Source organism: Tamandua tetradactyla, chromosome 2, assembly GCF_023851605.1.
Source record: "Tamandua tetradactyla isolate mTamTet1 chromosome 2, mTamTet1.pri, whole genome shotgun sequence".
NCBI lineage: Eukaryota > Metazoa > Chordata > Mammalia > Pilosa > Myrmecophagidae > Tamandua > Tamandua tetradactyla.
In genome coordinates this window covers 60,758,740-60,771,481 of record NC_135328.1, presented here as the reverse complement: position 1 = coordinate 60,771,481, position 12,742 = coordinate 60,758,740, and the positions used below count along the sequence as shown (strand labels likewise).

At 38.5% G+C, this 12,742-nt stretch overlaps 1 long non-coding RNA gene across 2 annotated transcripts in view; it reads left to right on the top strand.

Moving 5' to 3' along the window:
* Positions 1-12,742, top strand: part of LOC143673382 (uncharacterized) — a 41,852-nt gene that overhangs the window by 6,682 nt on the left and 22,428 nt on the right. The window contains exons 1-2 of one of the 2 annotated variants that reach the window (XR_013170343.1): positions 408-1,782; positions 2,798-2,904. The exons of the other annotated variant lie outside the window; for it this stretch is intronic. This is a non-coding gene — a long non-coding RNA (uncharacterized LOC143673382). Of the gene's footprint in view, positions 1-407; positions 1,783-2,797; positions 2,905-12,742 lie in introns of those variants that run through there. 2 annotated transcript variants of the gene reach the window in all.

The window sequence follows — 12,742 nt, the reverse complement described above, 5'->3', positions numbered from 1 at the left end:
CCTTGGCGATCTCACCGGAGCTGGTTCTCCCGGACAGTCAGCCGTTCCAGGATGGGGTACGCCGTCCCTTTGATCTGCGTCGTGGCTCCGGGAGCTGCTCTGTATCGTCTCCACTCCCCCAGTAGCTGTTCTGGAGGAGGAAAGGTGAGGGTGGCAAGGCTGTTGAGGCCGGTGGCGGAGGAGCCAGTGAAGGCGGAAGAGGGCACGGTGGTGGTTTGAGAGCCGCCGGAGCAGGAGGAGAAAGGGAAGGATAAGATGGCGGATGGAGCGCCACCAGAGCAGAAGGGGGAAGAGGGAGAGGAGGGCAGGCGGGCTGGCTGGCTTGGCGTGAGCGCCGCGCCGGGCCGGCGGACAAAGAGGGAGAGGAGGGCGGGCGGGCTGCAACCATTTCTTTTAATCCCTACTCAGTACCGTAGGTTGGAAACTGGTTTAGATTATCTTCACAGAGATGTGACTCACCCAATTGTGGGTGCTTAGAGGGACATGTGACCCCATCCATTCCACATGGGTCTTGATTAGTTTACTGGAATCCTTTTAAAGAGGGAAGAATTTTTGGAAAACACTTCAGAGCCACGAAACCCACAAGAGCCAGGAGAGAGCCATGAGATCCACCAGAACTGGTGCAGCCAGAGGCCTTCAGAGATGAAGAAGGGAAACACCCCTGGGGGAGCTTCATGAAACCAGAATCCTGGACAGAAAGCTGGCAGATGTCACCATGTTTGCCATGTCTTTTTCCAGTTGAGAGAGAAACCCTGAACTTCATCAGCCTTTCTTGAGTGGGGATAATCTCTTGTTGATGCCTTAATTTGGACATTTTTATAGATATGCTTTAATTGAGACATTTTCATGGCCACAAAACTGTAAACTTGCATCTTAATAAATTCCCCCTTTTAAAAACCGTTCCATTTTTGGTATATTGCATTCCAGCAGCTAGCAAACTAGAACAGGTAAGTTACTTGCTTTTTAATAAAATAAACTTATAAGTATAGAACAATTTTAGATTTGCAGAAGAACTGGGAAGATAGTACAGAGAGTTCCCATTTACCCCAAACCCGGTTTCCTCTATTAATATTATTTATTTATTTTGGCATGGGCAGGCTCCAGGGATTGAACCCGGGCCTCTGGCATGGTGGGCGAGAATCCTCTATTATTAATAGTATATTAATGTTATATTAATTGTAAACAATTTGTGCCCCAATATAATGGTTGTAAACAATTAATGACCCAATATTGATACATTACTATTAACTAAAGTCCATACTTCATTCAGGTTTCTTTAGTGGTTAACTCATGTCCTTTTTCTTTTCCAGGATCCCATCCAGGATAATACGTTACCTTTAGTCTGCATGAATCCTTAGCTCCTTCCTCTTGCCTGTAACAGTTTATCAGACTTCCTTGTTTCTAATGACCTTGACAGTTTTGAGGAATACTGCTTGAGTATTTCATAGAATGTCCTTCAGCTGGGATTTTTCTGATATTCTTCTCATGATTAGACTGGGATTATATGTTGTGGGGAGGAAGAAAGGAAAAATAAAGTACCATTTTCATCACATACATATATCAACATGACTTAGTACTACTGATGTTAACCTTGATCACCTGGCTGGATTAATGTTTGTCAGGTTTCCCCACAGGAAAGTCATTCTGTCTGCCCCATTTCCATACTGTACTCATTGGAAGGAAATCACTATGAGCAACCCACAGTTAAGGAGCAGGGAGTTAGGTGCCACCTGCTTGAGGGCAGAGTATCTACGTAAATTATTTGGAATTCTTCTACATGGGGTAGGTTTGTCTATTCTACATTTATGTATTTGTTGCTTAACTTTTTTAAGCATTAGTTTCATTGTTTGTAAAGGGGGCTAATAAATGTACTTTAAAGAGTTGTGAAAATTAGATGAAATAATAAATGCTCTTGGTACATAGTAGGTACCCAAATTAATTTTTTTTAGAAAAAATAAATATTATATAAAGTTACAAACAATTTGTAATGAGGAGAGATTAAATCCATTAAAGTTGAATTAAAGAAAGCCTCAAGGAGGAGGAGTATTTGAACCCAGTTTTTAACAATGAGGTAGATGAATAGTAATGAGGAAGTGAATCTAAAATAGCATGGGCAAAAATGAAGAAGCAGGAAAGATAACTACAGATTCCAGAACAGTGATATTTTTTGGAGTAATGAAAATGTTCTAAAATTGATTGTGGTGATGACTGCACAACTATGTGATAATACCGTGAGCCACTGATTGTATACTTTGGATGGATTGTACGGTATATGAATATATTACAATAAAACTGGGAAAAAAAAAAGACAAAGCCCATGGTGGGGTTGAATCATGTCCCCCCACAAAAGGCATGTTCAGGTCCCAACCCCTGGTCCTGTGGATGTGGAGTCATTGTAAATAGGATCTCTTAAAGATGTCATTTCATTAAGGTATCATCTCTAGTTGAGTCAAGTCAGCCTTTGATTCAGCTTACTGGAGTCCTTTATAAAAAGAATAAAATCCAGACACAGCAAGAGAGAGAAACCATGGGGAACAGCTAGAAGCTGGAAGTCAATGAAATCCTTCAAGAAAGGAGAGTAATACACTGACATGTGAATTGTCATGTGAACAGAATGCCAGTCTTTGGGAGAAAGCATCACCTTGCTGGGCCTTGATTTTGGACTTCTCCTAGCCTCAAAACCATAAGCCAATAAATTCCCATTGTTTAAGCCAATCTGTTTTAGCATAAAGGACATTAAGATAGCCCATAAGTCATATCGTTCAAATTACAAAAGAAATTGTAATTTCTTTTAAAGCGTGATTTTCCTGATTATGAAAGTACTACAAACACTTCGCAGAAAATTTAGAAAAATCCATAGATCACAAAGAAAATAAAATTACCAAGAATTCCAACCACCTGAAGGTAATCAGTTTTAATATTTTAATTTTTTCAGCATATGTGTATATATGGTATATTCACACACAATATTGGCATTCTAGTGTACGTTTCATATTATAACCTTTTAAAAAATAAGCAGATATGGCGGGCCATGGTGGCTCAGCAGGCAGAGTTCTCGCCTGCCATGATGGAGTCCTGGGTTCAATTTTTGGTGCCTGCCCATGAGAAAAAAAAAATCAATGGATAAAAAACATTCTCTGAATCTTCTACTACTTTTAAAATTTTCTTCTGAAATATAATATGAATTATTAGTCAGTATATTAGGATTTTAGTCAGGGTTCTTCAGGGAAACTGAACTGACAGGATATACATATATGTATATTTATGTACATGAGATTTTTAAAAATAGAAATAGACTCACACATGTAGATGGGCAAGACTGAATTCTGTAGGGCAGGCTGCAAGATGGGAGCTCTGTGAAGATTTCAATGAATTTCCCAGGAGGGAATTCATCAGGAGAAGGTGGCTGGCTGAAGGAGAGATGGAAATTCTTCCTTCTGATTTTGAAATCATCAGTTCTCCTTTAAGGCCTTCAACTGATTGGATGAGACTTCAGTCATTGTTGAAGGCAATCTTAGTTGATTGTAGATGTAATCAACCATAGATGCAGTCAACGTACTGGTGATTTAAATCCACAAAATATCCTCACAGGAACAACCAGGCCAGTACTTGCTGGATCAAACAAGCAGACACCATAACCTAACCAGGTTACCTAACCATTGGGTTTTGAACTTAACCATCACAGAAAGCCATATAGAATAACACCCACATTCTTCCCATACAGTTTTATCAAATCTTAATATTTTACTATATTTGCTTCAAATTCTATTTTACAGAGATTAATATTTCATGTAACATTGAAACCCTTACATACTCCAATCTCACTCCTTCTCATCCTCCCTCTCCACCTTTTTTCCCCAGAAGTAACCACTATCCTGAATTTGATGTTTAGTTTTCCTATGCATTTAAACAATGTATTTATTGATATATATATATATATATAATTCATGCAAAAAGTACACATATCATAAAAATAGTTTGACAAATTTTCACCATGTACGTAAAGAAATAAAAAATGCCAGAACCCCAGAAGCTCTCTTGCGCTTCTCCCAGTCAATACACCCTAACCCCAAAGGTAACTAGGTAACAGCAACATAGATTGGTTTTGCCTACTTTAAAACTTTATATAAATGGAATCTGGCAATACATTTGCTTTTGCATTGGCTTTCTTTCACCCATGTTTGTGAGATTTAGTCATGTTACCATACATACTAGTAGTTTATTTTTCTTTTTCATTGCTATAAAGAATTCCACTGATGAATATACCACAACTTGTGTATTGCTTCTACTTTTGAAGATGTTTGAGTTGTTTCCAATTTTTGGCTCATCTGAATAAAGCTTTCTATGAGCATTTTTGCTTCTGTCTTTAAGTGCAAGCATACACGCACTTAATTCTATTGAATAAATAGCTAGGAGTAGAATTGCTGAGCATGTGTATGTCCAGCTTTAGTAGATATTGCCAATCTGAAGTATTTGAAACAGTTCACACAACCATAGTAATATATGAGAGCCCTTAACCCTTCATATTGTCAGACTTTTATATTTCAACTAGTCTCTGTTAGCGGCATCTCATTATGGTTTAAATTTGCATTTCCTTGGTGTCTGGTAAAATCAAGCACCTTTTAATGTTTTTTAATATCTTTTCTGTGTGTGACTTGCCTAGTCAAGTCCTTGGCCCATTTCTTTTTTTATTTGGTTGCCTCTCTTTTTCTTATCAATTACTAGGAGCTCTTAGCATATTCTGGATATGATTCCTTTGCTAGAGAAACATACGTATCTTCTCCCACTGTGTGGCTTGCATTTTTTTTTAATATATATATATTTTTATTAATTAACGGAAAAAAAGAAATTAACCCAACATTTAGAAATCATACCATTCTACATATGCAATCAGTAATTCTTAACATCATCACATAGATGCATGATCATCGTTTCTTAGTACATTTGCATCGGTTTAGAAGAACTAGCAACACAACCAAAAAAGATATAGAATGTTAATATAGAGAAAAGAAATAAAAGTAATAATAATAGTAAAACAAAAAAAAAACAACCAACAAAAGACAAAAAAAACCTATAGCTCAGATGTAGCTTCATTCAGTGTTTTAACATGATTACTTTACAATTAGGTATTATTGTGTTGTCCATTTTAGAGTTTTTGTATCTAGTCCTGCTGCACAGTCTGTATCCCTTCAGCTCCAATTACCCATTATCTTACCCTGTTTCTAACTCCTGCTGGACTCTGTTACCAATGACATATTCCAAGTTTATTCTCGAATGTCGGTTCACATCAGTGGGACCATACAGTATTTGTCTTTTAGTTTTTGGCTAGACTCACTCAGCATAATGTTCTCTAGGTCCATCCATGTTATTACATGCTTCATAAGTTTATCCTGTCTTAAAGCTGCATAATATCCCATCGTATATATATACCACAGTTTGTTTAGCCACTCATCTGTTGATGGACATTTTGGCTGTTTCCATCTCTTTGCAATTGTAAATAACGCTGCTATAAACCTTGGTGTGCAAATGTCCATTTGTGTCTTTGCCCTTAAGTCCTTTGAGTAGATTCCCAGCAATGGTATTGCTGGGTCGTATGGCAATTCTATATTCAGCTTTTTGAGGAACCGCCAAACTGCCTTCCACAGTGGTTGCACCATTTGACATTCCCACCAACAGTGGATAAGTGTGCCTCTTTCTCCGCATCCTCTCCAGCACTTGTCATTTTCTGTTTTGTTGATAATGGCCATTCTGGTGGGTGTGAGATGATATCTCATTGTGGTTTTGATTTGCATTTCTCTAATGGCCAGGGACATTGGCATCTCTTCATGTGCCTTTTGGCCATTTGTATTTCCTCTTCTGATAGGTGTCTGTTCAAGTCTTTTTCCCATTTTGTAATTGGGTTGGCTGTCTTTTATAAAGAGTTGAACAATCTCTTTATAAATTCTGGATACTAGACCTTTATCTGAAATGTCATTTCCAAATATTGTCTCCCATTGTGTAGGCTGTCTTTCTACTTTCTTGATGAAGTTCTTTGATGCACAAAAGTGTTTAATTTTGAGGAGCTCCCATTTATTTATTTCCTTCTTCAGTGCTCTTGCTTTAGGTTTAAGGTCCATAAAACCGCCTCCAATTGTAAGTTTCATAAGATATCTCCCAACATTTTCCTCTAACTGTTATATGGTCTTAGACCTAATGTTTAGATCTTTAATCCATTTTGAGTTAACTTTTGTATAGGGTGTGAGATATGGGTCCTCTTTCATTCTTTTGCATATGGATATCCAGTTCTCTAGGCACCATTTATTGAAGAGACTGTTCAGTCCCAGGTGAGTTGGCTTGACTGCCTTATCAAAGATCATATGTCCATAGATGAGAGGGTCTATATCTGAGCACTCTATTCGATTCCATTGGTCGATATATCTATCTTAATGCCAATACCATGCTGTTTTGACCACTGTGGCTTCATAATATGCCTTAAAGTTCGGCAGTGCGAGACCTCCAGCTTCGTTTTTTTTCCTCAAGATGTTTTTAGCAATTCGGGGCACCCTGCCCTTCCAGATAAATTTGCTTATTGGTTTTTCTATTTCTGAAAAATAAGTTGTTGGGATTTTGATTGGTATTGCATTGAATCTGTAGATCAATTTAGGTAGGATTGACATCTTAACTATATTTAGTCTTCCAATCCATGAACACGGTATGCCCTTCCATCTATTTATGTCTTCTGTGATTTCTTTTAGCAGTTTTTTTTAGTTTTCTTTATATAGGTTTTTTGTCTCTTTAGTTAAATTTATTCCTAGGTATTTTATTCTTTTAGTTGCAATTGTAAATGGGATTCGTTTCTTGATTTCCCCCTCCGCTTGTTCATTACTAGTGTATAGAAATGCTACAGATTTTTGAATGTTGATCTTGTAACCTGCTACTTTGCTGTACTCATTTATTAGCTCTAGTAGTTTTGTTGTGGATTTTTCCGGGTTTTCGACGTATAGTATCATATCGTCTGCAAACAGTGATAGTTTTACTTCTTCCTTTCCAATTTTGATGCCTTGTATTTCTTTTTCTTGTCTAATTGCTCTGGCTAGAACCTCCAACACAATGTTGAATAATAGTGGTGATAGTGGACATCCTTGTCTTGTTCCTGATCTTAGGGGGAAAGTTTTCAATTTTTCCCCATTGAGGATGATATTAGCTGTGGGTTTTTCATATATTCCCTCTATCATTTTAAGGAAGTTCCCTTGTATTCCTATCTTTTGAAGTGTTTTCAACAGGAAAGGATGTTGAATCTTGTCGAATGCCTTCTCTGCATCAATTGAGATGATCATGTGATTTTTCTGTTTTGATTTGTTGATATGGTGTATTACATTAATTGATTTTCTTATGGTGAACCATCCTTGCATACCTGGGATGAATCCTACTTGGTCATGATGTATAATTCTTTTAATGTGTTGTTGGATACGATTTGCTAGAATTTTATTGAGGATTTTTGCATCTATATTTATTAGAGAGATTGGTCTATAGTTTTCTTTTTTTTGTAATATCTTTGCCTGGTTTTGGTATGAGGGTGATGTTGGCTTCATAGAATGAATTAGGTAGTTTTCCCTCCACTTCAATTTTTTGGAAGAGTTTGAGCAGGGTTGGTACTAATTCTTTCTGGAATGTTTGGTAGAATTCACATGTGAAGCCGTCTGGTCCTGGACTTTTCTTTTTAGGAAGCTTTTGAATGACTAATTCAATTTCTTTACTTGTGATTGGTTTGTTGAGGTCATCTATGTCTTCTTGAGTCAAAGTTAGTTGTTCATGTCTTTCCAGGAACCCGTCCATTTCATCTAAATTGTTGTATTTATTAGTGTAAAGTTGTTCATAGTATCCTGTTATTACCTCCTTTATTTCTGTGAGGCCAGTAGTTATGTCTCCTCTTCCATTTCTGATCTTATTTATTTGCATCCTCTCTCTTCTTCTTTTTGCCAATCTTGCTAAGGGCCCATCAATCTTATTGATTTTCTCATAGAACCAACTTCTGGTCTTATTGATTTTCTCTATTGTTTTCATGTTTTCAATTTCATTTATTTCTGCTCTGATCTTTGTTATTTCTTTCCTTTTGCTTGCTTTGGGATTAGTTTGCTGTTCTTTCTCCAGTTCTTCCAAGTGGACAGTTAATTCCTGCATTTTTGCCTTTTCTTCTTTTCTGATAAAGGCATTTAGGGCAATAAATTTCCCTCTTAGCACTGCCTTTGCTGCGTCCCATAAGTTTTGATATGTTGTGTTTTCATTTTCATTCGCCTCTAGGTATTTACTAATTTCTCTTGCAATTTCTTCTTTGACCCACTCGTTGTTTAGGAGTGTGTTGTTGAGCTTCCACGTATTTGTGGATTTTCTGGCACTCTGCCTATTATTGATTTCCAACTTCATTCCTTTATGATCCGAGAAAGTGTTGTGTATGATTTCAATCTTTTTAAATTTGTTAAGACTTGCTTTGTGACCCAGCATATGGTCTATCTTTGAGAATGATCCATGAGCACTTGAGAAAAAGGTGTATCCTGCTGTTGTGGGATGTAATGTCCTATAAATGTCTGTTAAGTCTAGCTCATTTATAGTAATATTCAGGTTCTCTATTTCTTTATTGATCCTCTGTCTAGATGTTCTGTCCATTGATGAGAGTGGTGAATTGAAGTCTCCAACTATTATGGTATATGTGTCTATTTCCCTTTTCAGTGTTTGCAGTGTATTCCTCACGTATTTTGGGGCATTCTGGTTCGGTGCATAAATATTTATGATTGTTATGTCTTCTTGTTTAATTGTTCCTTTTATTAGTACATGGTGTCCTTCTTTGTCTCTTTTAACTGTTTTACATTTGAAGTCTAACTTGTTGGATATTAGTATAGCCACTCCTGCTCTTTTCTGGTTGTTATTTGCATGAAATATCTTTTCCCAACCTTTCACATTCAATCTATGTTTATCTTTGGGTCGAAGATGTGTTTCCTGTAGACAGCATATAGAAGGATCCTGTTTTTTAATCCATTCTGCCAGTCTATGTCTTTTGATTGGGGAATTCAGTCCATTAACATTTAGTGTTATTACTGTTTGGATAACATTTTCCTCTACCATTTTGCCTTTTGTATTATATATATCATATCTGACTTTCCTTCTTTCTACACTCTTCTCCATACCTCTCTCTTCTGTCTTTTTGTATCTGACTCTAGTGCTCCCTTTAGTATTTCTTGCAGAGCTGGTCTCTTGGTCACAAATTCTCTCAGTGACTTTTTGTCTGAGAATGTTTTAATTTCTCCCTCATTTTTGAAGGATAATTTTGCTGGATATAGGAGTCTTGGTTGGCAGTTTTTCTCTTTTAGTAAATTAAATATATCATCCCACTGTCTCTAGCCTCCATGGTTTCTGCTGAGAAATCTACACATAGTCTTATTGGGTTTCCCTTGGTTGTGATGGATTGTTTTTCTCTTGCTGCTTTCAAGATTCTCTCTTTCTCTTTGACCTCTGACATTCTAACTAGTAAGTGTCTTGGAGAATGCCTATTTGGGTCTAATCTCTTTGGGGTGCACTGCACTTCTTGGATCTGTAATTTTAGGTCTTTCATAAGAGTTGGGAAGTTTTCAGTGATAATTTCTTCCATTAGTTTTTCCCCTCCTTTTCCCTTCTCTTCTCCTTCTGGGACACCCACAACACACATATTTGTGCGGTTCATATTGTCCTTGAGTTCCCTGATACCCTGTTCAAAATTTTCCATTCTCTTCCCGATAGTTTCTGTTTCTTTTTGGAATTCAGATGTTCCATCCTCCAAATCACTAATTCTATCTTCTGTCTCTTTAAATCTCTCATTGTAGGTATCCATTGTTTTTTCCATCTTTTCTACTTTGTCCTTCACTTCCATAAGCTCTGTGATTTGTTTTTTCAGTTTTTCTATTTCTTCTTTTTGTTCAGCCCATGTCTTCTTCATGTCCTCCCTCAATTTATCGATTTCGTTTTTGAAGAGGTTTTCCATTTCTGTTCGTATATTCAGCATTATTTGTCTCAGTTCCTGTATCTCATTTGAACTATTGGTTTGTTCCTTTGACTGGGCCATATTTTCAATTTTCTGAGCGTGATCTGTTATCTTCTGCTGGCGTCTGGGCATTTAGTCAGATTTCCCTGGGTGCTGGACCCAACAATTTGGAAGATTTTTCTGTGAAATCTCTGGGATCTGTTTTTCTTATCTTGCCTAGTAGGTGGCGCTCGTGGCACACGTTTGTCTGCGGGTCCCACCAGTAAAAGGTGCTGTGGTTCTTTTAAGTTTGGAAAACTCTCGCCGTGGGGGAGGTTCGCCAACTGGAGCGGCTTGGAATCGTGCCCGCCAGCCCCGGGGTCCGAACGCAGGGAGGGTCGCCGGCTGCCGCAGCCCAGAACAGCGCCCATCCGAATTTCCTAGTCGGGGTGCCAAGTGTGGCGGGTGGGCACCAGCTGCGGCCCACCCAGGAGAGCGCACCGTTCCCGGGTAGTCACGTGTTTGGAAGGGCCCCCCCCCCGTCACCGTTCTCCGCGGCCTGGGGATTTCCGATCCAATTCTCTCAGTTGGTCTGGGGGGCCGTGCGTGGTGTGGACGCCAGCCGCCGCGGCTTGAGGGGACCGCCTGTCCAATTCTCCCAGCCGGCCCCGGAAGGGGGAAGGGAGGAACTCCGGCCGCTTGCCGCCCCGCCCGGTGAAGCCTGCGCCCCTTGGCGATCTCACCGGAGCGGGTTCTCTCAGCCAGTCAGCCGTTCCAGGATGGGGTACACTGTCTTTTTGATCTCTGTCGTGGCTCTGGGAGCTGTTCTGTATCGTTTCTACTCCCCTAGTAGCTGTTCTGGAGGAGGAACTAAGATCCGTGCGTCTTACTAAGCTGCCATCTTCTCCGGAAGTCTAGACTTGTTTTAACTGGGACATTTTCTCGGCCTTAGAACTGTAAACTAGCAACTCATTAAATTCCCCTTGTTAAAAGCCATTCCGTTTCTGGTATATTGCATTCCAGCAGCTAGCAAACTAGAACACCATCTATCTTTCTTTCTGATTTCATTTATGTCCCCAGCCCTCCTCCCTCTATCGATATGTGTACTTTTTGTATGCATTTTATGTATATATATATATCAATAAATACTTGTTTAAATGCATAGGAAAAATAAACATCAAATTCAGGATAGTGGTTACTTCTAGGGAAAGAAGGTGGAGAGGGAGCATGAGAAGGAATGAGATTGGAGTATGTAAGGGTTTCAATGTTACATGAAATATTAATCTCTATAAAATAGAATTTGAAGCAAATATAGTAAAATATTAAGATTTGATAAAACTGTATGGGAAGAATGTGGGTGTTATTCTGTATGGCTTTCTGTGATGGTTAGGTTCATAACTCAATGGTTAGGTAACTTGGTTAGTTTATGGTCTCTGGTTGTTTGGTCAAGCAAGTACTGGCCTAATTGTTCCTGAGAGGATATTTTGTGTTTTTAACTAAAGCAAGTCTATAGAAATATCCAGTGTAAGGCACCCAGGGAAAGATACCTTGGTCCACGAAGGTCAATGACATTCAGAATTTCTCTCTCAACTGGAAAGGCACATGGTGAATTGAACATGGCAGTGTCTGCTAGCTTTCTCTCTTGGTTTTTTGTCTCATGAAGCACTCCAGGGGGCGTTTTCCTTCTTCATCTCCAAAGGTCTCTGGTGGCGTGGTCTCTCTACATCGTGGCTCTTTTAAAAATGCTTGCTTCTTTTGAAGGACTCTGGCAAACTGTTCAATACTCACCTGGAATGGGTGGAGTCACATCTCCCTATAATCCAAGGTTAATACAGTTGGGTGAGTCATATTACTGTGGATATAATCTAACCAAGTTTTCAATGCACGAGTGCTGAATAGGGTTTAAAAGAAAAGTTGCTCCCACAAAACTGGATTTGGATTAAAACATGGCTTTTCTCGGGGTACATAATTCTTTCAAACCAGCACATGCACCAGTTAAGGTGTTTCAAAGTACGTAAGGCAAACATTGGCAAAACTGAAGGGATCAATAGACAGTGCTACAATAATAGTGGGAGGCTTCACTACACCACTTTCTTCTACAGAAAGAACAACCAAACAGAGGATCAATAAAGAAATAGAGAACTTAAATAATGTGATAAAAGAATTAGTGACAACAGACATATATTGTCATTATACTTCAAAACACTAGGATATCATACATTCTTCTCTAGTGCTAATGGAATGTTCTCCAGGATAGACCATATGCTGGAGCACAAAACAGGTCTTTATAAATTTAAAAAGATGCACTCTGACTATAAATGGGGTGAAATCTGGAAGTCAATAATCACCAAAGAATCAGGATTTTCACAAATATATGAAGGTTAAATAATACAAACTATCAGTTGGTCAAAGAAGAAACTACAAGAGAATAGGTAAAATCTGGAGATGAATGAAAATGAGAATACAACATATCAAAACCTATGGGATGCAGGGGCGCAAGGGTAGTTCAGTGGTAGAATTCTCGCCTGCTATGTGGGAGACCTGGATTCTATTTCTGGCCCACCATGCACTTCCCCAAAACAAAACAAATGAATGAACAAAAATCCAACAAATGGTGCTGCAATAACGGAATACTCACATGGAAAAAGAATGAAATGTGACCCCACCATACAGAATAAAAAAAAATAAAAAAACTCATGGGATACAGTAAAGGCAATGCTGAGAGGGACATTTATTGCCCTAAATGCCTATATTAAAAAAGAAGAAAGAGCA